We start from the raw sequence: 26771 nt of genomic DNA on the forward strand, positions 1-26771 counted from the left end.
GTACCTATCCATCTAGTATTCATTGCTTTCTTCTCCATGCTCCCTCTTACTTCGAGCAGAATAGACCGATATGCCGATAAATAAATTCAATCTAAATTTTTCTTTGAGTTTAAGACAAAAATTGAAGAATGCAACTTTGATTTTTGGGGATGATCTATGATTTGGGGATGATCCATTTCCCTTGAGGCGTTTGGCGTAAGGGACCGTCTATAAATGACGTAGCACTTTAAGGAGAAGTCTACGATTTTATGACGAACCATGTATTAGGTATGAGAAAATAGGCTACAATGGGGAAGGGGGGTGTCAAAAATTGACGAAAAACGTTTGGGACGTTTAGGATAGAATTTTAAATAATTTTTTTCCATGCTCTGGGCAGTTGAGACAATTTCCATTACATAAAGATCCTCGACCGGCGGGTATTTGAACCTACGACCCTCTGCTTGGTCTTGCTGAGTAGCTGCGCGTTTACCGCTACGGCTATCTGGGTTTATGCCAAACGTCCGTTATACGAAATTTCCACCCATGAAATAATGTAAAACGTCCTGCCTCCGTTGGTGAAGCATGTTAAATAAGGTTTTGATTTTTAGTGTCGTGCAAGTACTACCCAAAATTCTTAATTATCAAAATTTGAATAAGTGTAAAATAGATCGATCACCAATCTTCTCTATTCATTATAATAACACTCATGAAAACTACCTTCCAAATTAAGCACATGCCAGATTAATTTGCGCTGATCTGCAACCCCTCCGGAAAAGGTATTCAATTGGGTGCACTATAAATGTGCCACCTGCCAAACAATCCATCCAATTCCTTCATTTATATTCCCCCAGCATATTCGCACCTCACACATAGTCAGACACGTTATTATTTGATCCTGATTAGCACCACCAAAACCACCGCAATTGTACACCTACCTCGTCACGGCAGTCCACGTGCACCTTGCCGCTATCCAAAACACGTTTCAGCAACATTTCGTCTCCGCGTAATGCAGCCAAGTGCAGCTGTACATCTGATAGGGTTTCTTTCTGGAAATTGGGAGAGAGAGAAAACAAGAGGACGGAATGAGAAAACATCGAAATGCAAAAAGGATAGAACGTCATCACCATTTTGGATGAAAGAAAACAAAAAACTAGGTAAATGTAAATGAGCGAGGGCGGTCGAGTGCATCAGGTGCGAATCTCCGGCGAAAGAAATGCTACGAAGATTAGATCGATTCGTTGATTGTATATAAATTAAAAATTAAGCAATGTATTCAGTGGCTTGGCACTTTGCGATTCGTTCGGATAAGTACAGGAAATTCCCATGGATGGAAATGGAACTAAAAAGTAGTAATGAAGGTCACAGCTCTGACAAGGACGTGGAATAGGGTGTAGCTTATTTTTCAAAATTTCTCAAAACCAAAAACTTGTGTGCTCTTATGAATTCAAATCACATTAAAAGTAAAACCTCAAAGTATGAGTCAATAGTAATGATATCTGTAATTTCTCAGAACTCATTATAGTGTATACATAAGAAACAATTTCTCATTGCATCGTTATAAAAAGTCATTATGAATGAACGTGCTAACTTTTGACCTCATTTGCAAAAAAAGCAATAAATTCTCTATGACGAAAATCATCCGTTAATCGTTAAATCAATTATGCCACTTTACGAGTCTAGTACGATAAAAACGCAAAACTTGCATCCCACCCATCGAAACAACAGTTGCAATGATCTATTTCACCAAGAAATCCATCGAGAAAAAAACTAATGCAAAAAAAAAAACAAGCGAGAAAAGTTCGTCCGCTCCGACTACCAACAGCTCGCAATTACACAATCCAACTCTCGAACGATAATTTATCGTCCATTAATTATCAATAATAAAACGCTGAAGTAGGCACTACTGTCTGCCCGAGCAGTCATTCTACGGCAAGACGCCCAATTATCAGCCCAGTCAGTCTCTGATGGTTGCGGTTCACCGCGGATCGTGGGTCCTGTACCTGTACCTAACGATCTTCACCTTTCGCCCATCGCATACCAACCGAACCGTTTAGCGATTTAACAGCTCGCCTGAGTTTTGCAGTCGCTTCGGCGAACAACGATCAATTCAACTAAAATGCTCTGTTGATGGCTTCTTTCTGGTAGTGCTATCGACGAACAGTGGTTCGAAAGCGGCCAAAATCTCGGGGATGACAGTAGTTTTCTCTAAACGTTAATCATTGTCTCCTCATTCTTAACACTTTGTGGCTTAACTCCAAAGTTTGAAACACTATTTTTTTTATTTTGGATTCTGCAGATTGCTTGAAAACACATTTGTAGTTGTTTGACTTCAACTTATGTTTTGATAGAAGAATGTGGTCCATATAAATCAATCATTAGTGTCGAATTTTCTGATTGATAATTAATAGTTGTATTGACAATATATAAGAGTGAAGAATCATTTAAAATCTATCCGAATTGCCAGTCTAAAATTTTAAAAAAGAAACGTTCGAAAATCCAATAGCATTTTGATTGAATCATTTTAAAAATATGTAGAATATATAAATTACCCACTCAGAAATTTTTACCGAACATTCAACTGCCGAACTTATGGTAAAAATTTCCTATTGTTCGAATAATTAAGCTTCAAAGATTTACTGAACTGTTCAGCTGATGAAGGTATTAAATGTGTGAGCAATAATACTACGATGGTAATGAATCTTCGAGCTGCTTAGTAGAACACATAAGTAAATAAAAACCGAATTTAGTACTATATTATTTAATTCCACTAGAGTATGTATCTTTTGACAGATACATATTTACCACTAACAAAAGTTTGCGGCTTAAACCGATGTTTGTACCATTATGCGAAGGATGACGCACTTTTCCCGGCGCACGAAATTGCTGCAAAATGCAGACTCCGCCATGCGGAACCGATCATGACCACTGGACTGATGGTGGGCTCCACCCAGAGCCACGTGTGTATTACGTTGTTGTTAAATGCTACGCCGGAGGATAATGAATTACGATCGTCTATATTTTACACCTCGTCACACGACGGTTACCGGATAGCGAACTTGCCGTCGAGGGTGGCCAAAATGTTCAAACATCATTCGAGTAGGTATCGCTGCTGCTTACACCGAGTGGATGTAGCCAGGATTTTTTCAGGGATGTGTGAGTGACCTTAGAAGTTCATACGGATTCATATGATCAAGTTCTTCCAAGTAGTGAATTAAACGACTATTTAAGGTTATCCGGCAACTTCTTTGGGTATAGGTCATCAAATCTACAAGCGTACCCAGGGATCTTACAAAAAAATATGAACAACATTTATACACAGATAGGTTATGAATATATGTTATGTCGAGTTCTGAGGTCAACAACCATTTAAGGTGATATAATAACTTTAAGGTGATATACGAACATTCGAAAGCATTTGTTAAAGGTTATCTAAGAATTATTTGTAATACAGGGCATCATAGGGGAAGGGGTGGTAAAATGAACACCTTAAGGATATCATCTTGTTTCGGATAGAAAAACGAGGAATTTGTATAATTCTATCGCACAACATCAAAAATAGGGATGTTTTCTATAACAGCGACACGAATTCAGACTGGAATAGCTTAATTTTCACATATCTTTATCGCTAGCAAAAAATAATGCAAATGTTCATTTTACCTGCACTATGTGGGTAAAATGAACAGCTGTTGGTGGTAAAATGAACATCATGCAAAAAACGTGAGCAAAACAAATATTTTTGAAAATATTATTTGCATTCCCGAAAATATATCCATAAATGATTGTAACCCATTCAAATATAAATCTAAAGGTGTCAGATTTGACATCATATCATAACGATATTCACCACACTGAAAAACCCCAAGACTCCCGAGCCAAAAGTTACGTCAGTTATAATTTTCATAGGTGGTTTCCTAAAATCTTAGTTTTCGTTGATATTTTTACTTCAATTGACCTCCGTATCAACCTGAACACTCCGAGTTATGCTCTAAATCATCCGTGCATGATAAAAATTCAATCAAATTTGTTTTTTATCGGTAAAAGGCACGGTGTTCATTTTACTAACCCTGTTCATTTTACCACCACTTCCCCTACCCATACAGGCAGTGCCGGATTTGGGCTTTGGGGGGCCCGGGTCAGATCTCATAAAGGGGGCCCTTTTATACAAAATTCAGCACGTTTTGGAATTCCACAAACCAACGTATTGAATTTGAGTTTTGAACGAGATGGTCGATCCAAAGATATGAGCGGCCCAAATGCAAAGTAGGTTGTGAGCTATATACATTGAAAAATTCAAGTTTTCAAGGAAAAATATAACAATTCGTAGAAGACTGGCTCGTTTTTTTGGCTTCTATGTAATTTATGTGGAGTGAAAAATTGCTGCAAATCCGTTTTGCTCCAAAGCTCCTTTTGATTCTTTTTACTACAAGCTTCCAGTTTGCATCTGTATGAGTAGCAGAGAACCCTGAACCCAATCCCTACCATGTCCTTCCTTCAAAAATTTTGACCACTAACCTCGAGTTGCCACGAATACCCTGGATCCATCCGGTATTCATTTTATACTGGAAAACTCAATGAATTATATACACACACTTAAATTATTTTACGGATTCCTGTGAAATCTCAACAGCTGAACGGTTCGGTAAAATAAATTAACGGAGTACGGTAAATTTTTACAGTATTGGGTAGAAGTTCACCGGAATCCGTCAAATGTCGACGAAGTTACGGTGTTTTATTTCACTGAACTGTTCAGCTGTTGAGATTACGATGAAATTCACCGATTTCCGGTAAATGAGCTTAGTGTGCACCAAAAATGAATTTCAGCTTTATAAAGCGTTAAACGCGATTGAGCCTCAAATAAACGAACTAGTAAAAAAAAGTTTCTGTCCTGTTGGAAAAAAAGTATTTACAGTACTGGCAAGAATGAAGTACACAAAGACTGATTTTCATACAAAATTTTCATACAAAAGTTTGGAGATCTCCGCTTCTACCAAACCGACTGACCTGAAATTTGAACTGCATTTCGGAAATAACTTTAATTAGATGTGTAAATAAATCATCAAGTTATATGCAAAAGTGGTTAAGTTTTTAAAATTTGCCAAAAAAGTCCTAATTTGATACTAAGATATTTTAAAACCAAACAATTTACGATATAAGTATAATCTTCAACAAAGTTTGACATTTCATCTAAGTGAAAAAAAAATGCAGAAGCATGCCTACTTCTAAATAATCACATATCAAAAATATGCCAATTTAAAATATTTATCTTTTTTTTTCAAAATAGTGTTTATTTTAATATCTTCCAAGCTCTTGAATAGAATTTGATCAATTTTCCATTAATCAAATTTCAAGTTATTTATGAGATTCAATTCAAATTTCAGGTCAATCGGTTAGAAGCTGTTATACAGTTCCCTAAACTTGAACATTTTGTATGAACATCGGCCTTTATGTATTTTTTTTTTCTTGCCTGTACTGTATATTCTATGGATTATATTCAAAGCTAAGCTGTTATTGAAGCAAAGCTAAGCCTATACTGAATTCAAAGAAAACTTCATCTACTATGGCATACAAAATAGAATAGATATTTAAAAATATTGACTATTACGTCACAAAATAATTTCCCTTACACTTCAAGTTTCTGATAGAATTGCAAATATGTTTAAATTTTAAAGTTCTGATAGGAATCCAATAAACTCTTTGAATTGAACAGTGCTTTACAGATTAGCCATATTTTTTAAGATCATGCAGAAACATTGAGCGCATTTTTAATTCCAATATTTTTTAAAAATAATTAGAGAAGAACTTCGAAGATTTTGTCTTAACATTCATGTTTTCTTGTAATATATTGAAGGATACTCATTGATCAAACCATACTGTAAGATTCAGATATTAGGCGAAGAAAAACAATTTACTTAAATATTGAAAAGTTGACTTAAACGTTTGAATTATATGTTCAAATGTCTAAAAAATTTCAAATGTCTGAAGGTATTTCAAAATGTTTTTTGTTCTTAATTTTGGTTCCTCGGGGGGTCCCCTTAATCGGGGGGCCCGGGGCATTTGCCCCCTCGGCACGCTCCCAAATCCGGGCCTGCATACAGGCTCATATAGTTAACTTGTACTGAGTTGAACTCCGAAAAATTATTAGCTACGCTTATAGATCTGAAGGCAAATGTGCGCTGAAATCGAATTCAGGTTAACTTCTGCGTTCATGAGTCCTCTCATGGCGTAGTGGTAACGCGCCCCAACTAGAGATCGGGGAGTCGTGAGTTCGATTCTCACTGAGAAGACGTGTAACTTTTTCGCAAATCTTCACATCAATTTGTCCATCTAATCCAATTGCAAATTATATGTAATGTTTAGCTTTTCGGTAGTTGTTAGAAAATAGTTGTTTTTGTGTGTTGGTTTATCTTTAAGAAATTTTTTGTTTATACTTGTTGATTCGCAGATCTTCACTCAATGGAGTGCTCGGATAACCCTAGTCAGCCGTACGACTCCAAACTTGTTATAATTGTTTTGTTCAAGTCTGCTTGAGTATGCACTTTATTTCTTAATTTCAGTGGGATCTTTGATAACACCTGTGGATTGTAGGAAGTACACATAAGGGAATTTTTGGATAGCCTTTACGTAAATAAAGGTTTCAATTTACGAAATATTTTGTACAGTTCCTCCAAGAAATCCCTAAAATAGATTTTATCATCATTTCTTGCAGGAACAACTTCTAAATCTCTCCAGATATCTCTCAAAGAGTTTTTCGATTTTTTTAGGGAATCTAACAAATATTTCTTTAGGAATTTGTCATTCGATTTCTGTAGGTATTCCTCCAAGATATTTCTCAGCCAATTTTTCAGTTACTTTGCTTTCTTTGAGAAACATTCCAGGAAAATGCTAAATGTTTTGTATTAATTGTACTGCTTTAAAGACACAAAATCTGATTTCAACAGTTTTATTATAATTTTCCATAATCTACGTCAAGGAGAGTTTTTGAAGGATCCTAATAAGTGATCTTGTAATAGTACCATTAATAAAACATACAGGAATTCTCTAAAAGGTTTCTTCAAAAAATTTCTCTAGTATGTCTTTGTGAATATTTTAACCGTTTTTTTTTAACTTTATCCACCTTTTTGTGAGATCCTCAGAATAATTCTTCAGACATTATTCCTGTTATTTTTCTAGGTCTCTGCCATAGTCATTCTATGACTATTCCGAAGAATCATGCAAAAATGCATCTAGAATTAAAAAAAGAAGTTATTTTAAACAACCTCCATGAATTCTTTTAATATTTCCTCTAGAATTCCTTTCGAACGAACGAATTCCTTTCGAACTTTTAGAAAAAGCACCAAAAACTACTCCAAGAATGAAAGAGTTTCTCTTAATTTGTGAAAATTTCTGCAGAGTCTCTACGAATTTCTTTGGCAATTGAAGAGTCATCAACAATAGTTTCCTCAGAATCTCTTTTTGGATTTTTTTTCCAAGCGTAATTCAAATTTTTCCTCTATAAACTCATACAGAGATTTCTACATAAACTTTCCATAAAGATTCTTAAACTTAACGATTATCCCCCGTTATTTTTGCAAGAACCCAGTGAACCACGCATCGTATAAAAATGTGCATCCCGAATCACATACTCGTGCGTCAAAAATCAGATGCCATATTAAGCGTTATCAATGACAACACAAGTTGAATATAAATCCAATATACGATTTATAAACCACAATCTGTGTTGACAGCAAACTATGTCGTAAATAGTGCAACATAAAATCGCGTTAAGTTGTATAAATTGACAGATAATATATCAATCCAGAAAGCATCGTATGAAATCGCAATAACTTAGCAAAAATTGCCACCCAAACTTGGTATCTGTTGACGATGGGCCTCAAATAACAGCAAATTAATGTCGATGTGCATGAAACATGCATTAATATTGGTGAATAATCACAGGTCTGTAATGTAACCCTTGGTGGTGCAGTGGTAAGGTGTCAATTCCTAATACAGGGATCCGGCGTTCCAGGCTCGCTGGAAACTTAGTTTTAATTTTCATCCAAATTTTGAGGCATCGTATTTCTGATCGCAGAAAGTCTGAAAAAGTCGTGCAAAGTACGCATATTGCCTCCACTTTGGTAGGTATATAGCCTTTTCGTGCATTCTATACGATTGAATCGATTCATATAGAATGCTGTATAACAAAAATCATACCAACCAAAATGTTGACTGGGAAGGACTAGCCAAGGTTTTTTTTTCAAAAATATTTTTTGCAAATCATTGGAAACTCTGTGAATTCGTTCATGAGATATCTTTGGAAGTATTTCTGTTTAAAAATCTATAGAAATTGCAGTATTGATTCCTTTAGAAATCCATGCGACATGTTTAGTGGATTACTTATTGAAAAAAACTTTGGAAATTGCAGAAAACTCTGTAAAATTGATTGAGGAACTTTCAAAGAATCCCTTAAGAGTAATTGACAGGGAATTTCTAGGTTAAATTTTCGATGCGAAATTCCAAAACTTCGCCCAGAAAAATTACTGCAATAATCACTGTAAGATATGTAATTACTGAAGAAATCTACACTATCCATCATAAATCGGGCTCACTAAGTTAAGTATAGAACACTCAGTTGAATATTGCATCACCCCCAAAAAGTTTAGTATCACCTCATAACTCAAAGAAGCGATCTTCAGCAAAGCTATTCAGCGGATCAAGGACATCTAGAAAGCAAACAGTTTGATTCGCAATTTTGCCGCTAGGTAACGCTAGTGAGCATTAATGATCCTTTATATGAGAGATGAGTGGAAGTAAAATGGAATGATTTGGCAACAGACCAGCAGTGCTGACTTTTCTCGGCGTTTAGAATAATATTGAGATGACTTCCTCATAGCTAAAAAGTGTATTTTGTTTCGTCAGAGATCTTTGAGATCCAAACAAATAAGCAACAGAAAAAATCAACAAATAAATATTGCAATGACAAAAATTCAAAAAAGGAAAATATTTCAATTTTTTTTTTCTATACAAAACAACTTTCACCGAAATAATTTCAAGCGAATTACAGTACTCCTCAAGGAAAGTTCAAAACAAACATAACGCTTTGACAGTTGGCTCACACTTTGACAGAAGTGTCAGCTTCCGCGAATCTTATAAAGGATCACTAGTGAGCATGTAAAATTGAGCATTCGAGGCATGTTCTATCTTGTAGTACACATGAGCAAATTCGAGTCTTCAGCAAAGTTGTTCAGAATGTCTAGGACATCAGGAAGACAGACAGTTTTCGCCAAAGTTGTTCAGAAAGTTGAGGACATCTGGAAGGTAAACAATTTGGTTTGTCAAGTTTTGCCGCTAGATGACGTTAGAGAGCATATAAAATGAGCATATATCTCATGACCCAGATGGGATAGAAAGGCAACATAGTTGTTGATGTTGAAATTAAAACGACAAAAACAAGGCTATTTGCTCCATACCGCAGGCTACTGACTGATATTGCTACCAGCCAGCTTCTCTCTTTTATTACATGTCTGGGTATCAACGTATTGATATTAACAATCCATTACGACTACCTCTACAATTCTTACCCAAGACATCTCCACTGCAGGGTGTGTGATGCACCTGCTCTCCAACAGTTCAGACGGTCAAGAACATCCGAAGAAATTTTGCCGCTAGATCGCGCTAGTGAGCATGTAATTGAATTGAACATTTTAAGAAAGTTCTATCTTGTGATCCACATGAAATACAAAGATCGAGTCTTCGGTAAAGTTCAGAATGTCTCGTTTAGGAAGATACATAGTTTGGTTCGAAATTGTTCAATTTATATGCATACTAGCGCCACCTATCGGCAAAATGTTGAACCAAATTGTCTATCTTCTGAATGTCCTTGACTTTCTGAACAACTTTGCCGAAGACTCGAACTTTCTTATGTGGATCACAAGATAGAGCTTGCCTCAATCGAACAAGCTTCGTAGCCGTGCGGTTAGCGGTGTCAGTCGTTTAGGCGTATTGTGGTATGGAGTGTGGGTTCGATTCCGGCCCAGTCGGAGAAAACTTTTCGTCAAACGAAAAATTCTTCACTGGTCGAGTGCCAAGCAGGACAGTTCGGTTTTGCGTCGTCCGATAGATTTAGCTCACGGTTTTGCGCGTGTTTTCGTAACTGGAGTTTTTTTTTTTTTTTTCTTCCTGCTTTGGAGCGTCTTGCTGGGTAGTGCTTCCTGAAGTCCAAGCAGGACCGTTCGGTTTTGCGTCGTCCGATAGATTTGGCTCACGGTTTCGCGCATGTTTTCGTCGCCGGAGATTTTTTTTTTCCTGTTTTGGAGCGTCTTGCTGGGTAGTGCTTCGTGAAGCCCAAGCAGGACAGTTTTTACATTCAGAAATGGAATAGTGAAAAGTGAAAAATGAAAAAGTGACTTGTTTGATTTGTGTCCTCAGTACTGTTGGTTTTTGGCTGCCCTAAGTTCACCGAACCATCCGAAAGTGACAGGCAGCACATAAATTTAGAGAATCAATCCGGTGAGTTTATTCCAGTATTATACTTTTTCTTTTGTGAGCCTTCCGGGTCGTTTTTGTCCGCGTCGTGGAACTTCTGATCGTTTCTTGAACGGAAAATGTTATTTTCGGAGTTTGATAATTATGTTCAGATTGCGCATTCTGTCCGGGCGGGTGTTACGCAACTAACAATCGGTTGTGGATGCTTTTTAACCGTTCGATGACCCTGGAGGGATCGATTCTGCTTTTCGTATAATTTTGAGCAGAAAAACCGACTGTGTTATCCTAGGTTGTTTAGTTCGAACGCGCTTGCTTTCGTTTTTCGATTATCTAAAAATACAGTACCACCCAGTACAGTTTTTCAATGGGCACAGTACAGTTTTTCAATACCTAGGCGTGATTTTTTTTTACGCGTATCGTTATTTTATACAATCCGATGACCCTGGAGGGATCGGTTTTGCTTTTTACTGGTTATTGGGCAAAAATATTACTGCACAATCGATAAGCATTTCGCGAAATACTATTTGTACTATAAATAAGCTATTGTTTTCTGTTTTGATTGCCGGCATTCAAAAGATTAAGTTGAAAACGCTTAAACAACAAATGTTTATGGTCTATCGCCAGCTTTCTAGGCGAATCCTGACAATATACCTTCCCCAACCTCCAACTCCGTAGCACTTATGAGGGTGTCGCTGAGTCGGTGGCCTCTCATTAAGTAAGTGCTACATCAACATTTCCTTCCCCTATCCCAAGTTACGGTAAAGATGAGCGTGGCCGGGAATAGCGATATTCATGCTTTTAGTATTCTTGTTTATGATTTGAACAAGGTATACTCCCCTGCCTTGTTCTTGAAAGTAGTCAGGATGAGATTATTAAAAAGAAACATGAATGTTGCTAGTATCCAATCTACGAAGTATACCGTAACTACGCTAACGCTAACGAAAAATTCTTCACTGGTCCACTGGTCGTTCCGTGTGTCCGTTGTCTAATGTAAGTTATGTTCAGTCTGTGCAGCCTCTGGCTGAAGACGGTGTAAATTGTCTTTAAATGTTCAATTTTACGTGCTCACTATTGCCACCTAGCGGCAAAATTGCGAATCAAAATGAATAGCTTTGCTGAAGATCGCTTCTTTGCGAATCTGGATGCTTCGGATCCCGGACACTGGCCTTAATGTACACAAAAATACTTATTTCGTAATTTTTCATGAATGCAGAATATAGAAGATGTCATGTAATAAAGAAACCCACTTGAAAAAAAAAAGAAATTGTTCCGTTGATCCAAAGAAAATGTAGAAAACTTAGAAAAATCAACATATCATTTCCTAAAGGCTGCGTAGCCAACATTTTATCAATGGAATCCCCATAAACTTCTTTAACTATACGTTGTGAACAATTCATGAAGCAATTCCCGATGCTTTGTCTGAAAAAGTTCCAATAGGACTTCATAGATTATTTTTTGGAGAATTCTTGAGAGAAATTCTTAAAGGAATTCATGGCATCTGGAAAAAACCTCAGCAGCAGCGAAAAATCTTAAGATATAGTTAAGGAATCGCTGGATAAATTCGAGGTACTTCCAGGGAGGATTTATGCAATAAACCCTGAAGTGTATAGTGAAACTACATGAAGAAAATGGAAAAAATATCTAGAGGAATATTAAGCGGAGTCCCAGATGGAATTTCAAGGACAAACGTGTTTTCTCCTAGAAAATGAGATTTCTCTTAAGAGATACCTTAAAATCTACTTAAGGATAAACAATTACTAATGTAATTCCTTAATAATTTAATTACTAAATAGAAATTCGGGGGTGATACCCATATGAGAGCAAAAGGAAAAGCAAGAAGAAAACGTAGAAAACTTCCTAAACTAACCATCTTAGACGAATACTCCCTAGAGACTGCTTAGTCAAAATTGTTTCAATGAAATCCCCATAAATTTCCCAGTGATTCTTTTACTAGACCCAGTGAACAATTTATGACGCAATTTCTGATGTTTTGTTTGAAAAAGTTCCACTAGCACTAACTAATGGTATTCTTGAAAGAAATTCATAAGGGAATTCATAGCTGAACTTCTGAAAGAATTATCGAAACACCTTATGGTGTAGATGAGGACTCGCCGGAGAATTTAGAAATCCTGCAGGGACGATTAATGGAATAATCCCTGAAGTAAATATTGGAAAAAAAAACCCTTGAAGAAAAAGGAAAAACATATAGGGGCCGTCCACAAATGACGTAGCATTTTTTCACTGTTTTTTAACACCCCCCTCCCCCCTCGTAGCATTTCATCACAAATGCTGAAACTCCTCCTTTGGAAAATACGTAGCATATGAAGACCCCCCCCTTTTTTAAATTTGGCGTTTTGGCTAAAACGAAACACAAAAATCCAGAATTTCGAAGTTTGATATTCATTATTTACTGAAACATCAGGATAATCTGACGAATGATAGTTTGATATACCGTTGTGCTCAAAAATAATGAATTTACATAATTTTGGTTCGCAGTTTGGTTAAATTTAGATTGAATTTGATTTATACTAGTTTTGCTTTTGTTAAAACCTAAAACAAGTTCCGATTGATAAATCTAACAGCAATGAATAAGGGTTCAAAATATGTTAAAGAAAAATGTTGTTATATTTGAGCTTTTTTTAAATTTTTCGTGGTTAAGAAATAAATTTTAGTGAATATGATCAACAAAATACCTTTATTTGTTAAGAATCTCCGTAATCATTCGCTAAATTCAAATCCATTCAGCAAATAGTGGCTAGATAGAGAAAAAAAACAATTGTAATATTTAAAATTAGCGATTTTTATACAATCATCCTTCATCATCGTCTTCTATACTGAAATATTGAAGACAAGTAAGTTCAAGTACACCATCTTTATTGGGAGAACTTGAAAAGAAATATTGGAATAAATTTGTAATGGACAACCTAAAGGAAAATAAAATGCACGAAAATCCTGAAAATAATGGGAAATGAGGATTCTGGTAGTCCTGGGAAGATTATCCTGATTATTATTATCCAGGCTGTTCCATCAAGATCATTGATATATCAAAACGAATTGTTGAGTTGACTGAGTGGAGATCTCCTGTTACATTAAACGCACTCGAATATCTTGTTTTACTATAATAACGTTAATATTTACCTAAATGAGCATATTATATTCTTTTCAGAGAATAAAGCTCCAACAAAAAATGTGAATTAAAGTAGGACAGTTTGTTCTGTCTTATGAAAAAATGGAAAAACAATATTTTCCAAGTCGATAAAGCATTTATTTTTTCTTAACTTATTGAACTTTTAATTTGTTGATTCACAAATAAAATAGTTTGAACACAAATACAATATAAAATTCACTTAACTATTTAAAGCTTCATAAAATCTGTATAATTGTCAGGAAAATTACAAATTTATTAGAATTTTTTGAATTTTATAATATTGATGTTTTGAAGGTGAATCATCTTTTTAAGTCAAGTTTAAAAATTCAGACAAAAAAGTTTGGTAAAAAAAATTGGTTTGTCAAATTTTTCTACTCTTTTTAACGAAATTATTCAAAATGCTACGTCCACAAGTTGGGGCCCCTCCCTCCCCCTCGTCACACATCGTCACAAATTCGAAAAGACACCCCCCCCCCCCATAAAATGCAACGTCATTTATGGACGACCCCATAGAGGAATATGGTGCGAAATCATAGGAAGAATTTCTGGGGAAAATGAGGATTTTTCTTTTGAGAAATACCTTCACGAATTCACAGTAGAATTCCTGGACAGATTTATTTCAGTATATGTCACTCGTGAATCTATGGCGTCCAGATAGCCGTAACAGTAAACGCGCTACTATTCAGCAAGACCAAGCAAAGGGTCATGGGTTCGAATCCCACCAGTCGAAGATCTTTTCAAATTGGAAATATTCTCGACATCCCAGGGCATAGAGTATCTGTGCATCTACAACATGATATACGAAAGCAAAATTGATCAATTGGTAATGAAAGCTCTCAATTGATATCTGTGGAAGTGCTCATAAGCACACTTAGCTAAGAAACAGACTCTGTCCCAGTTGGGACTTAACGACAGTAAGAAGAAGAATAACAACTGGTGAATCTACTGGAAATATCCTTGTCCTTGCAATGCATGATAGTTTTTAGCAGATTCCTCGCAAGATCCATGCCGAACCGATGTTTTACCATCGACCAGGGGGTGGAATAACGCTATATCCCCCTCTGGCTACGCCCATGTTCCCTGCCAAGCCTTGCATGGTTCCACAGCTCGATGCATCCCTAACGAATTGCAGTTAAGAGTCAGCCACCTTTTGAGTAAATGACGGACTGCAAGCTTTGGACGGGTGCTGCCTGGTGGTGATTGGTGATGACTATAATGTAGCCTTAGCACCATCCATTACCGTACCTCGCTTGCTCCGAAAAACGGAGGGTAGACGCCGCTACCCAAACCAAACTGGATGGATTTGATGATCCAATTTTACATTATGCCAACTATTAACTTCAAACTGCATGTTTGAATTTAAGCTCCAAGTTGGAGGAAGTCAAAAGCCGACCGATGGCTATGACGGCTGATGACGGGGTTTCTGCTTTGACGGTGCTTGGCGGTTCAGATCTGTTGATTTTAACTCGACTCAAGCGGAGAAGGGGGAGGGTGTTGGCCACGAGCAGGGAGGGGGTATTTGCATTTCGGAAAAATGCTAACGATGCGGTAGTCTGCCATCAGCCCGCTGCTATGTAACGTTCTAATTAGTATTGTGAGAGCTCGGCAATGGATAAACGAGTGGGTTGAACGAGTTAATTTGAAAAGTTTGCTGATGTAGATAAATGGGTAGTTTGTTTGGTAGGTTTCCCGGAGTTCGATGACATGATGGCACAAACGGCAATGGAATCGAACCAATTTCGATGCGCAGTGGATTGATGTTCTATTGAATGCTGTTGGTGAACATATTAGAACGATTGGTAGTAATGTTTTTCTATTTAGACTTCCTTCCAAATGGCAAAGAAAGGACACTGTCCCGTATTGCAGAAAACTCTTAAAGATCGCAAACTTCTTCTCAAACATCAAAGGGACAAAGGGTGTCCGCAAATTATCCTTACAAACTTTGAAGACATGTTTCTATACAATCAAGCATAATAAATTCAATATTATTGCATGGTTTTAACCATTAGCTTATTATATTCTTAAGAAGTAAGTTTGACATATTTCCGAATTCAAATATTTGTAAAACCAAGCCAAATGTGTTGAGGTGTCTTTAAGAGAGCTGTATTTCGAGCTTTATGACGTAAGAGAAATATCCACAGAACTCATTGTATTTGAATCAAATAATTTTCTAATTCCATTCTAACTTGAAGTCACTAAACTGTAGGTTACTTTAAATAATAATAGGACATTTGGATTCATCTCATTGGAATTTAAGGGATAACACATCTCCAGTATGGCTAGCGGCCATCAGGAAAATCGTCCCCGAAAAATTTAAATTTACCTTTCTCATTAACAAGCAATCAATTCGAAATTATTTTAAGTTGTATTTTGTGTTAGCATATAGATGTATTATAAAAGGTACATGGGCATATATTTTTCATTGTTGTCAATGCGAGATCATCTCTCCCATATTTTGCTGTTCGGATAATTTGCGGACACCCTGTACATACATCAGTTTTTACTGAAACTTATTTGAAACCTGGATCCAATCTCAAAAGAAATCCAATTTTTTTTGTTTATCGTAATGACCAACTTGATGGAACATGAGGAGGAGTTGGTATCATCATTCATAGGCGTATAAAACATAAACTTTTTTCGTCATTCGAAACCAAAGATTTTGAAACTTTGGGTGTTTCTGTTGAAACATGGTAAATATACTTTCAAAGCTGCCTATTTGCCTTTTCAATACACTGGGCAGCAAATTATCTTGCTTCAAAACGACTTGTGAAAATTGACTCGCAATAAATAAAAAAAATGTCTATGGTGACTTTATTGCCAAAAATCGCTCATGGAATAATTCGCAAAGTCCTTCCAACGGAAGAATTTTAATTAATGAGTGCTCTTCAGGATATTTCTCAATTCAATACTCTGATAGCCCTATTTGTTTTTCTTCTTCTTGAAAACCTTCTACGATTGATTTGATCTTAACCAACTCTAGTCGCCTTTGTAGCCAGCTGTTTACTCACGCAGACTTTATAATCGTTATAAAGTTTTATTTCCGTGCACAATTTCCCTGCAAATAGCTCCAAGTAAAAACAGCTCATTTAAAATACGCAATATTCAATAAACATTTACATCAATTACCCACACTTCGCTTTGGTTCACATTATCATTCCAAAACGGATCGACTGCTTACCGTTTTCCCGTTTGCCTTTCAAACGGTTGGAAATTAAGAGATAAGTAATTAATCTTAATTTCCGCCATGGTTCATTTCGCTTCCACGAACACTCGAGCGGCCAACCGAATCTGTCTGTGCTCGGAAACGAAAGGGTCTGCTGTAAACTCAAAAATTTTCCCGGACTCGGTCCTGGAGAGCGTTTTCCCGCACAGCATCACACAGTTATCTTAATCAACGGTTTGCTCGATTCGAGCGATCGCCTTGTACGGTAAACCGTCTGTATTTATATTTGCCCGCCCGTTCCAAAAGGGCTTCTTGGTTTGGTTTCATGCTCGAAAATATATTCCCATCGCCTGGCACATGTTTGCAGAAGATTTCCAATGATAACGTTTGTGGAGCGCTCGAAGCTTATGAAAAATCACACAATGATCGATGATGGGAAGAATCTCATTGCTCGGAAAATTTAATGCATTGGATTATCACATGATTGATGAGCTTGCTCGGGCTGGCAATCTCATATTGATCTTGATGAAGGAATTTTGTATATTCAGTTACAATTATAAACATCCATGCTTTTAAGAGATTGTAGACAAACCCAACATGGGCGTTGCCAGGGTTTCCATCAGGGAGAGTGGGAAACCTTTATGTTTATTCAAAAATTTTACGCAAAACAATCATTGAGCTTGAACTTGATTGGCTGCCCGTGATTGCCACTCCAGTATCGTCAGATCAGCTGTATTACATAAAGAAACCAACCAATGACTGCTTGGGACTAACAGACACCATCAGTGTTTAAGTGCTGGTGATCTTTTAGTTTTAGGCGACACGTCAGAATGCAGACCAATGAGGGAAAGGAAAGGAACCAATGATGCATTTTGACAAGTGACCCACAGTAGACCAAATATACCCCTGCACCTACGCCAGTTCATGCGGGAAGGTTTATGGGTGGTAATTTTATGGCAGAGAGACTTGCTGTTTGGTTAGCAGACTGCCTATGTATCAGTTGTAAGAAAAGGCGTGCTATAATGGTAGAATGTTGGAAACGTACGGCAACGGTTTTTTTGTCCGTCTCTGGTTGTAGCAAATGCTATGAACGAATAGATCTACTGTGATAGATTAAGAGTGGAACATAGAAGCAAGTGAAAGATACAACTATAAAATACGAGGAAAAGGACGGGCCTAGGGCTACGAAGCAGAAGCGGTAGCCATTACACCACCAACCCTGTCATTCGAAAATTTTACGCTTTATCATTAGGTATACATAATCTCTGCACACTTCTTGCATGGATTGTTAACTGTGAAAGAAAATAAAAAATCCCCATTGTTGTTCAATTTTTTACAGGATATGTTTTTTCTCAGATACAATGCTTCAAAGAATTGGATTGATAAAATTAATATTACCATTTATTGGAAAGATTCCTCCGTAATATACTTCATAGATTTCTCAAGTAATATTTCCTGAATACTTTCAAATTTTAAATATATTCCTTCAAATATTTTCTCCTGAATTTCTTAAGAAATTACACTCGGAAAAATTGGATTGATAAAATTAATATTACCATTTATTGGAAAGATTCCTCCGTAATATACTTCATAGATTTCTCAAGTAATATTTCCTGAATACTTTCAATTTTTAAATATATTCCTTCAAATATTTTCTCCTGAATTTCTTAAGAAATTACACTCGGAAAAATATTTTATGGATAATGTACCTTTTTTTCAGAAATCATTACGGATTTTTTTTAATGTCTCTAAGAAATATCTTAATTTGCTCAGACCCTGCCATGGATATTCCATGAGTACCATCTAGGACTATTCCAACGATCTCTTTCCTTAGGAATCTGTCGGGAAATTTATAATGTAGGTACAACAAAGGATTACTTCAACAGTTCGTTCACAGAGACGTTAGATAAAAATTCTGAAAGAACAACTATTTTCTTCAAAAATTCATCCCGGAAAAGCTTCTATGATTATTTCAACACCAACAAACAACTATTCCAAAAATCGAACTCCATAAATTAAGTGGTCATCTATTAGGGGAAAGGGGTCTGGCTAAAGACCACGGTTCATACTAATTGCAATTAATTTCATATTGACAAGAGACCACGAGGAGGAATTATTTTAAGGATGATTCACGATTTTCTTAAGAATATCACTTGAATGAATCTTTTGATAAATTTCGTTCGGCTCTGCAGAATGTATGGATGTATGGATGAATGCTATTAAAAAAATCTGGAAGTATTGGGTAAAGTAATAAACAAATATCTTAAATAATTCCTAATGTATCCTTCAAAAAAATCTGTTACAATTTTTGAAGAAGTACTGTAAATAATTATAAGGAAGGAATAATAAAAATAATATTAGATTTCCTTGATCTTCCTTTTTTTCTTCTTTATGTCGCTACGGCTCAACAGGGACAGGGCCCTTGTTGCAATTTATTATTCTTATGTGCACTTCTACAGTTATTCACTGAGAGCTTAATTTACCAATTGATAATTTCTGCATGTGTAAATCTTGTAGTAGGCACGATACTATATCGAGAATCGATTCGATTCAGGCTTCGGAAAAAAATAATACGATCGTTCACACATGAGCCATAATAATTTAAATGAGCCATAATAATGATCCCTTTTATCCGCCCGCATTCACACAACACGCATAACTTTTACTATGCATTGCGCGAATATTTATCATGACGGCGATCTTGAAAACTCCTTAAAATGCTTGTAGATCGTCACAGCTACTTAAAATCGTTTTGGTGTCTTCTGTGCGATTATTTCTGAGAGTCAAAGGTTTGAAGTAACTGCAGCGATCGACAAGCGTTTCTTTCTAAGATCGTCGGCGCAAGTGTTTTTCGCGCCACGCATAATATCGTCCGAAAGCACAGTCGGATATGTGGAATGGAGATCAAAAAACGATTGGTTTGACGAGAAGTGGCAGGAGATTTTGGAGGAGAAGTATATATCGCGGGCTGCAATGCATGGTATGCGGCAAAACGTGGAACGATACAGACTAAAGCGGAAACAGCAAGCCTGCCTATTCCGGGACAAAAAAACGTCGCCTGGAAGAGGTGGAATGCCAAGAGATGGAGTTGCTGTACCGTTCTCAAGAAACGCGGAAGTTCTATCAGATGTGCCGGGATAAGGATGGGAGCATCTTGACGGACGGACGCGAGGTGATCGAAAGGTGGAAGCAACACTAAGATGAACACCTGAATGGCGCAGAGAACACAGGCACAGAAGGTCAGGACAGCGAAGGCGATGGCTACGTTAGCACAGCGGACAGCGGAAACCAACCAGCTCCCACGATGGGGGTTCGGGTTTGAAAATTTGAAATTTTTCGGGTTCGGGTTCGGGTCGGGTTATAAGGCTACAAAATTATCGGGTACGGGTCGGGCTCGGGCTTACAAAAAGTCGGGTTTAGGTCGGGTTTGGTGAGAATTGTGAACAGAGTAACAACCTAAAAGCTTCCCTATGCATCCGAAACGATTAAATTACCATCTTTTAAAACTCGGGTTTTATTCGGGTTTTTCTTCCAACAATTTTTCGGGTTTCGGGTCGGGTTCGGGTTTACACAGCAAAAATTTTCCGGGTTCGGGTCGGGTCCGGGTTTGCTTTTAAATTATTGTCTCGGGTTCGGGTTGGGTACGGGTTTGAAGAAATAAAACAAGTCTTAACTCGCATCTGTTGTGCTCGCGAGTAAGCGAAGCTAAAGTGATTCGTGAGCGTCTTCGAAGCTGTTCAGAGTCAATTGCGCCTTTGGTAGAAAAAGCTATTTTCCCTCCATGATTTCTGGTTTCAAGAGTTTTTGACTAAAAACTGATAGCTTACAGTCGATTTGATGGATATAAAATTGATTTGCCTGTCAAAACCATAAAAAATCACAACTTATTCGGTTACACAGTAAATGTTTACGAACTCTTGACTACCCAGGGTCATTAAATGCTAGCAAGCCGTGAATGCGCCTTAAATGATACCAAAATGCAGGTTTTGGCCCGATATACGGCTGCTTAAATGCTGCCTCCAGAAATTTCGTATCCGGCTGTCAAAAATGATAACGTCTAGAACGTAACGATCAAGTGAAGCAAAACAAAAATTATCTCTTTCTCCTCTTTCCCCCTTCCATCACTCGTACCTCTCTGTCTTTTCTTCTTTCATACTGTTTCTGTCTTTGTTTCTCATCGAAGCTGTTCCTATCTTAACATGTTTGTTGATGTATGTTGATACTCGTCTTTTTGACAATCCCTCTGGGATTCGAACCTACGACCCTCCGATTCTTCAGTGGTGACTTATGGTGTATGGCGCTATAGGATGAGCCATAGATGAAGTAGTGATGTTCGTAGATTTTTTGCAATTCTTAAACTTTGCATCTACATGATTTCATTCCTGTTTCGCAAACATTTGCAGTTTGGGCGATCGAATGGAATAGGTGTTGACATGAGAAGGATCTTTCTCATGTTGGTTTAATCTATCATAAGTTGATAGTAGAAAAAGAGAGAAGGAATAGTGTTGGGTATTAACGCGTCACTCATGTAGGCCACTTTGTCATTCTAGAGGATCATTATAAATGAACGTAGGAGACCTTTTTTTTCTTGTATTTGCTACATATATAAAAAACCAGTGTACTAATGTAGAAAAGTTATTTGAATATATTACACTGAACGCATGAATCCACATCATACCACATTCGTGCAAGGCAGGAAAGGGTGTCCTTTTGGCCTGTTGGGTGTGAGAAAGATGACAGTTTGGTAGCTTACGAAACTATTCTCCTTTCTTAGTAGTTTCATGGCAGTATACAAGCTATTGAGATGCTCGAAAATTAGAACATGTTGTGCATTTGAAATACTGATTAACAGTTGAAAACCTTTAAATGGCAGTGCATTTGCTGTTTTCAGACAGCTAAGCAATCAGTCTGCTATATTGGGGCAGTTAGCATATGGATGGAAAAATAGAAAACTTATTTAAGGCTTATTCAAATGCTTATTGATTGCCTGGGTATTTTATTTGGTATATTCTCTCTAGCAGGCGGGTATGAACTTACTCACACCAAGCCTATTTGCGAGTCTTCATGTTTGGTTTGCGTTTATTTACATTCGTGATGCTTCGTGATGTGAACATTTCCACCACTGCCACGAACTTTTATGGTTCATGAACTACTACACTCTCCGAATATGGATCATTCGTATTATTCGGATCGAAATCCAAAGTCTGCCACGATCCTTAGCATAGGTCAGGAGAAGTTGATGAACTTGTCATTCAATTTCTTGTCAATTTTCATACAAAATCTACCTTTTCTCTGCTATAAATTTACTATAGATAAACTACATCCCCACAGGGGCCTTCCTTAGCCGAGTGGTTAGAGTCCGCGGCTACAAAGCAAAGTCATGCTGAAGGTGTCTGGGTTCGTTTGTAGGTTATAAAATGCCTGAGGTTCATTTAGCGTGTAATATAAAAAATCGTACTTTTTATATTTTTCTACTATCAACCTATCACAGAAGAAGAGCTTGGTGGTATTAACATAATTTCAAACCTGTTTTTCCGTTAATTACACGAAAAATAAAAATATTTCCAGAAAAATACTAAAAATTTTATGATTTTAAAAGTACCATAAAAACTTCAATTTTTATTATTGCCCAAAATCAGTAACTAGAAGAGGCTTCAAGCAAAAATAAAAAAGGATAGGGATGTTCAAAAATGAAAATTATAAAAATCAAAAACTAAAATTCATAGATTTGCGAATAAAAATAAATCATTGCCCAAAACGTCTTTAGAATGATTATAGATAACTAAAAATGATATTTAAATCGAAAATAAAAATTTGGGTATTAGAGGGTTAATAAAAACAGTATTCTACAGTAAAATCAACTCTCCATAACTCAAAATTGGATAGACCACCGAGTTATGGAGGTATCGAGTTGTATAACACAAAACTAGTATAAATGCGATCAAAAGGACCATCGAGGTAGCCATGATAACCAAATTTTACTATGGATCATAAACTCGATATCGAGGTATAGAATATCGAGTAAAGGAGAGTTGACTGTACTTTGAGATCTCAAATTGTGGCGTGCTGGAATAATTCTTAGTGAGGCATTAGATTCAGCAACCCAAAAATTTACTACAAACTTATGATTTGGCCCTTGAGACACGCATCTTTTTTGTTACGCTGTAGTATTCTTCAATCTTCGTTGTTGCGTTGCTGGAAAAACTTCTAGGATAGAATCTAAAAATGACTTAAGACAAATTGCTGAAGAATCTCTGGGGTAATTTGTAGATGATTCCTTGCCTAGATCATTAGAGACTTTCCTAGATTTCTTTCAGAATCCTTAAAAAATCCTGGGGTTTTTCTTGTAGGAATTATTTGCGCTGTGTAAAAAAAAACAATAAGTCGTGTCTCAAGGATCCAATCATCTGTCTCTTAGGTTGCTACATCTGATGCCGCTCTCAGAAATGTTCCATCACGTCACAATTTTGAACTAAAATTGTATAAAATACTGTTTCATCAGTGTTCACAGTACACAATGATTACTCGCGTAACTTTTAAAAAGGATTTGTAACAATGTAACAATTAGAGCTTCTCTCCTCTGTCTCGCTCTCTTTCGATTATAACAATAATAGAGCTTTTAGGAAATTTTCCACTATAGATCAAAAGCCAATGTCCATGGCTAGCGTTTCATACAAAAAATGCAACAGAAGAGGTTAAGGTGCAACAGTTTGAAATTTAACTTCTAAGATTGTACTAAAACTCCAAAGGCAATAATCTCGCGAAGGAAGCATCCATCGAAGGTGCACTTTGACTTTGTGCACTAGCAGAAAGCTTAAAATAAGAAGATCAGGAACGTTTGCCTACTAACTCTCCAGCTTAGTGCCTTTGAAAACCCGAGTAGAGTCACAAGTCAGCCATTGTGACGGCCATCATAGAATTCCGAGACGTTTCACCTTAATGTGGCTCAGCTATTGATTAAAGAGAAAGTAAACAGAGTCTCTCACGGTTAGATAGATCCTTTTGAAAAGTTACGCGAGATTTATAAATCTTTTCAAGTGTGCAGAATAGGACTTCAACTTTCATATGGGATACATTTTGGTTTAAATTGTACGATTATGGCAAAAATCACTGTTGAGCATAAAAAAAAAAATTATGAGCTTTGTTGAGCACTTATTGTTAACACATTATGTTTGAATACCGTGGTTGACTGAAAACGTTCAATAATACATTCTCAACAGCCTATTAATCTAGATGAAATTGCTCTTGAAACAATTAAGCTTGTGGCAAAATCTGCAGGAAAATATAACATCTTTTTCATCAATCTCGGGTTGCATTTCATCAAGCAGATCCAGAGAAGCATAAAAGAAAAATGATTTTTGAAGAAGTCTATGGAGCTATTCATGATAAAATTCCGCGAGAGTTATCAGGAGTAATCTCTAAGGAAGAAATATCTTGAAGAATTACTTAAAATATCTGAGGGGGAAAACTATACGAAATTAACAAGGTTAAAAAAATCATGACTCCTAACCTAAATAGTTCCTAAAACGGAGCTTTGCATGTAATTCCTAACTGAGTAACGAAAAAAAGAAAATTTAAAGAAAGTTCTTAATAGATATGTGTAAGAATTCCCTAAGGTGTTCTCTTTAAAGAATACTTTGAATTCATGAAGCAATTCCATATGCTCTGAAAAAAAAATCTACCAGTATTCAAATAATGGATTCTTGAAGGTGTCTAGAGAGAAATTATTTGTAGATATTTCATATACATTTTCGATGGAATTTATAGACGAACTTTTGGATAAGATCCTTGAGGCACACAAAAAATATCTTGAAATATAGATGAGAACTTGCTGGAGACTTATCAGTTATTATCAGCAACGATATCTGAAATATACCTCAAAGTGAATGTTGAAGAAATTCTTTCAATAAATAAGAAAAATGTCCAGAAATGTATAAAGAGCAAAAGGAGGACTGTATTTGGAGCTTATCAAATTCTTTGTCGAATTCTTCGAAGAATTCCTGGATGAAATTATTTTAAGATGTTTTTTTTAGATCCTTGACATATGTTGTATCGCGTGAATCCTGACAAGGTCTTTGGAAGAAGTCTGCTTGCTCGGTAGACTTCAATAATTCCTCAAGAACTCTGTTATGAGGTAAATTGAAAAAGACTATCCTTGGAAAATTCAAACAATATTTTGACCGTCTTCCCTTCTTGGCTACACCCATTAATCCATACCCACCGGTTCCCCCAAAGCTATCAAACTGCGCTTTTATGATCCGAACTTTGCTCCATCGTTATTCCACATCATCCATGCTAACGGAAATGGTTAACGACAAAGACGACGACGACGACGATGGTCGTGTAATAATCCACAAAAACTGCTTTGACACTTCATTGCTTCAAAGTGTGACAGCTTAACGACACACGGTCGAAAAAGTTCCATATACAGCACGACAGTATCTATAGACAGACCGGAGGAATGGGCAAACTTTTTCGAAGCGCGAAAATTCTCAAAGAAGAATTCATGTTTCGCAGTCGACCGTATATTCGCTGGAAATACTAACCCGGCGCTAACGAATTTTCCGCCAGGGCCACCACCATTGCCAATCGCCGTGGCTTCGGTGTGTAGGTATGTGTGTTTGAGTCGGTGAAAAACCCACAATGTACTGGAGAAATTTTCTGATTGCAGGAAGGGGAGATCCGCCGTAAAGGAAGCGAAAAATATTCTCCCTCACTTCATTCCCGGAAGCTATATCTCTGTCTGGTTGGCTGACCGGGAAGCTGAGCATCATATTTCTGCCGAAAAAGACGTTGTCTGTGGCCAGAAGCTTAGTGAGGAGATAAATCGTAGGCTCTTGCGGATTGGATTAGATTTTTGGATTGAATTTGGATTTTTGTCTCTGGCCAGTTTGATGAACGCCATTGGAATTGTGCATTTTGTTGTAAATACCATTATACCTATTTAAAAACAGTTTTACTCTTTATTTTGTCGCTATAAAAACTGTTAACATAAAACACTTTCTGGCTACGCCTGTCTTCTGTTCACTGTAAAGACTCTATCATCTTGATGATAAACCATTCCTTGAAAACCGTTCAACGAATGTTCGGAAAATTCACAATTTCACGTTCGCTTCTCCCGAAGGGTTCGCCATTGGTTTCGCGTGAATTAGCGACTGGATTGCAAACGATGATATATATTTTTGTTATTAAAAATTTATGATGGACCCACTTCGGGAGACGGCAGACGGTGACAAAGTTTTATCTCCGCCGCTCAACATCGGCTAAAAAAAAAACTGTCCATTCGGGTAAACACTTTCGCACGGGCTCTTCCATAGACCACCCACCATCATCACCGTTATTCCTAGATCATCTCGTACGTATGTATGTGCTTCCATGTACCTACCGAAAGAGGCAGAGTGAAGTATTTTCCCTTGTTTGCTGTGACATTTGAATGTTTATTTAATCAGTCGCTTGAGAATGTGGCAGCATGAGAATTTGAGACACTCAACGACAAGATAGGAAGGATATGTTGAAGTCTACTTGAATGTTCATTTCTTCTCGCATTTGAGATTATTATTTTAGCAAAGTCCCCTCAATATATAGAAAATATTTTATTTCTTCGTGTGTCAAATAATTAAATAAAATGCTTGAAATGCCCATATACCAGGGAGTGGTTTAACTTCTTGTTTATGCGGACGTTAGAATTATGACAAAGATCCCTTGGTAATATCCTCGTCTACAAAGGATATCTGTACTGAAGTGTTTGTAATTCCTAATGAGACAGAACAAGGTTTTTCATCAGTTAAATCAACGTCAGGTAAAACTGCATATCTATTAATCTTTGTTATAGAGAATAATATAAGATAGTATTCAGATAGATAGACATAAGAGCAGTGATGGAAAGTGGAAAACAGTTCTGTTGAACTGGAACAAAAACAAATCCAAACGCTCCCGAGCGTCAGAGCGCTGGTTTACTCGCATCCGTCGTGCTCCCGAGTAACCGAAGCTAAAAGAGATTCGCGAACGTGTTCGGAGCTG

At 36.8% G+C, this 26771-nt stretch overlaps 1 long non-coding RNA gene across 2 annotated transcripts in view; it reads right to left on the reverse strand.

Annotated features, from left to right (window-relative positions):
• Positions 1-464: 464 nt before the first annotated feature.
• Positions 465-26771, reverse strand: part of LOC110677181 — a 92907-nt gene continuing 66600 nt past the window's right edge. For both annotated transcript variants that reach the window (XR_002501000.1, XR_002501001.1), the window contains exon 3: positions 465-1025. This is a non-coding gene — a long non-coding RNA (uncharacterized LOC110677181). The remainder of the gene's footprint in view (positions 1026-26771) is intronic.

Source organism: Aedes aegypti, chromosome 2, assembly GCF_002204515.2.
Source record: "Aedes aegypti strain LVP_AGWG chromosome 2, AaegL5.0 Primary Assembly, whole genome shotgun sequence".
NCBI classification, from domain to species: domain Eukaryota; kingdom Metazoa; phylum Arthropoda; class Insecta; order Diptera; family Culicidae; genus Aedes; species Aedes aegypti.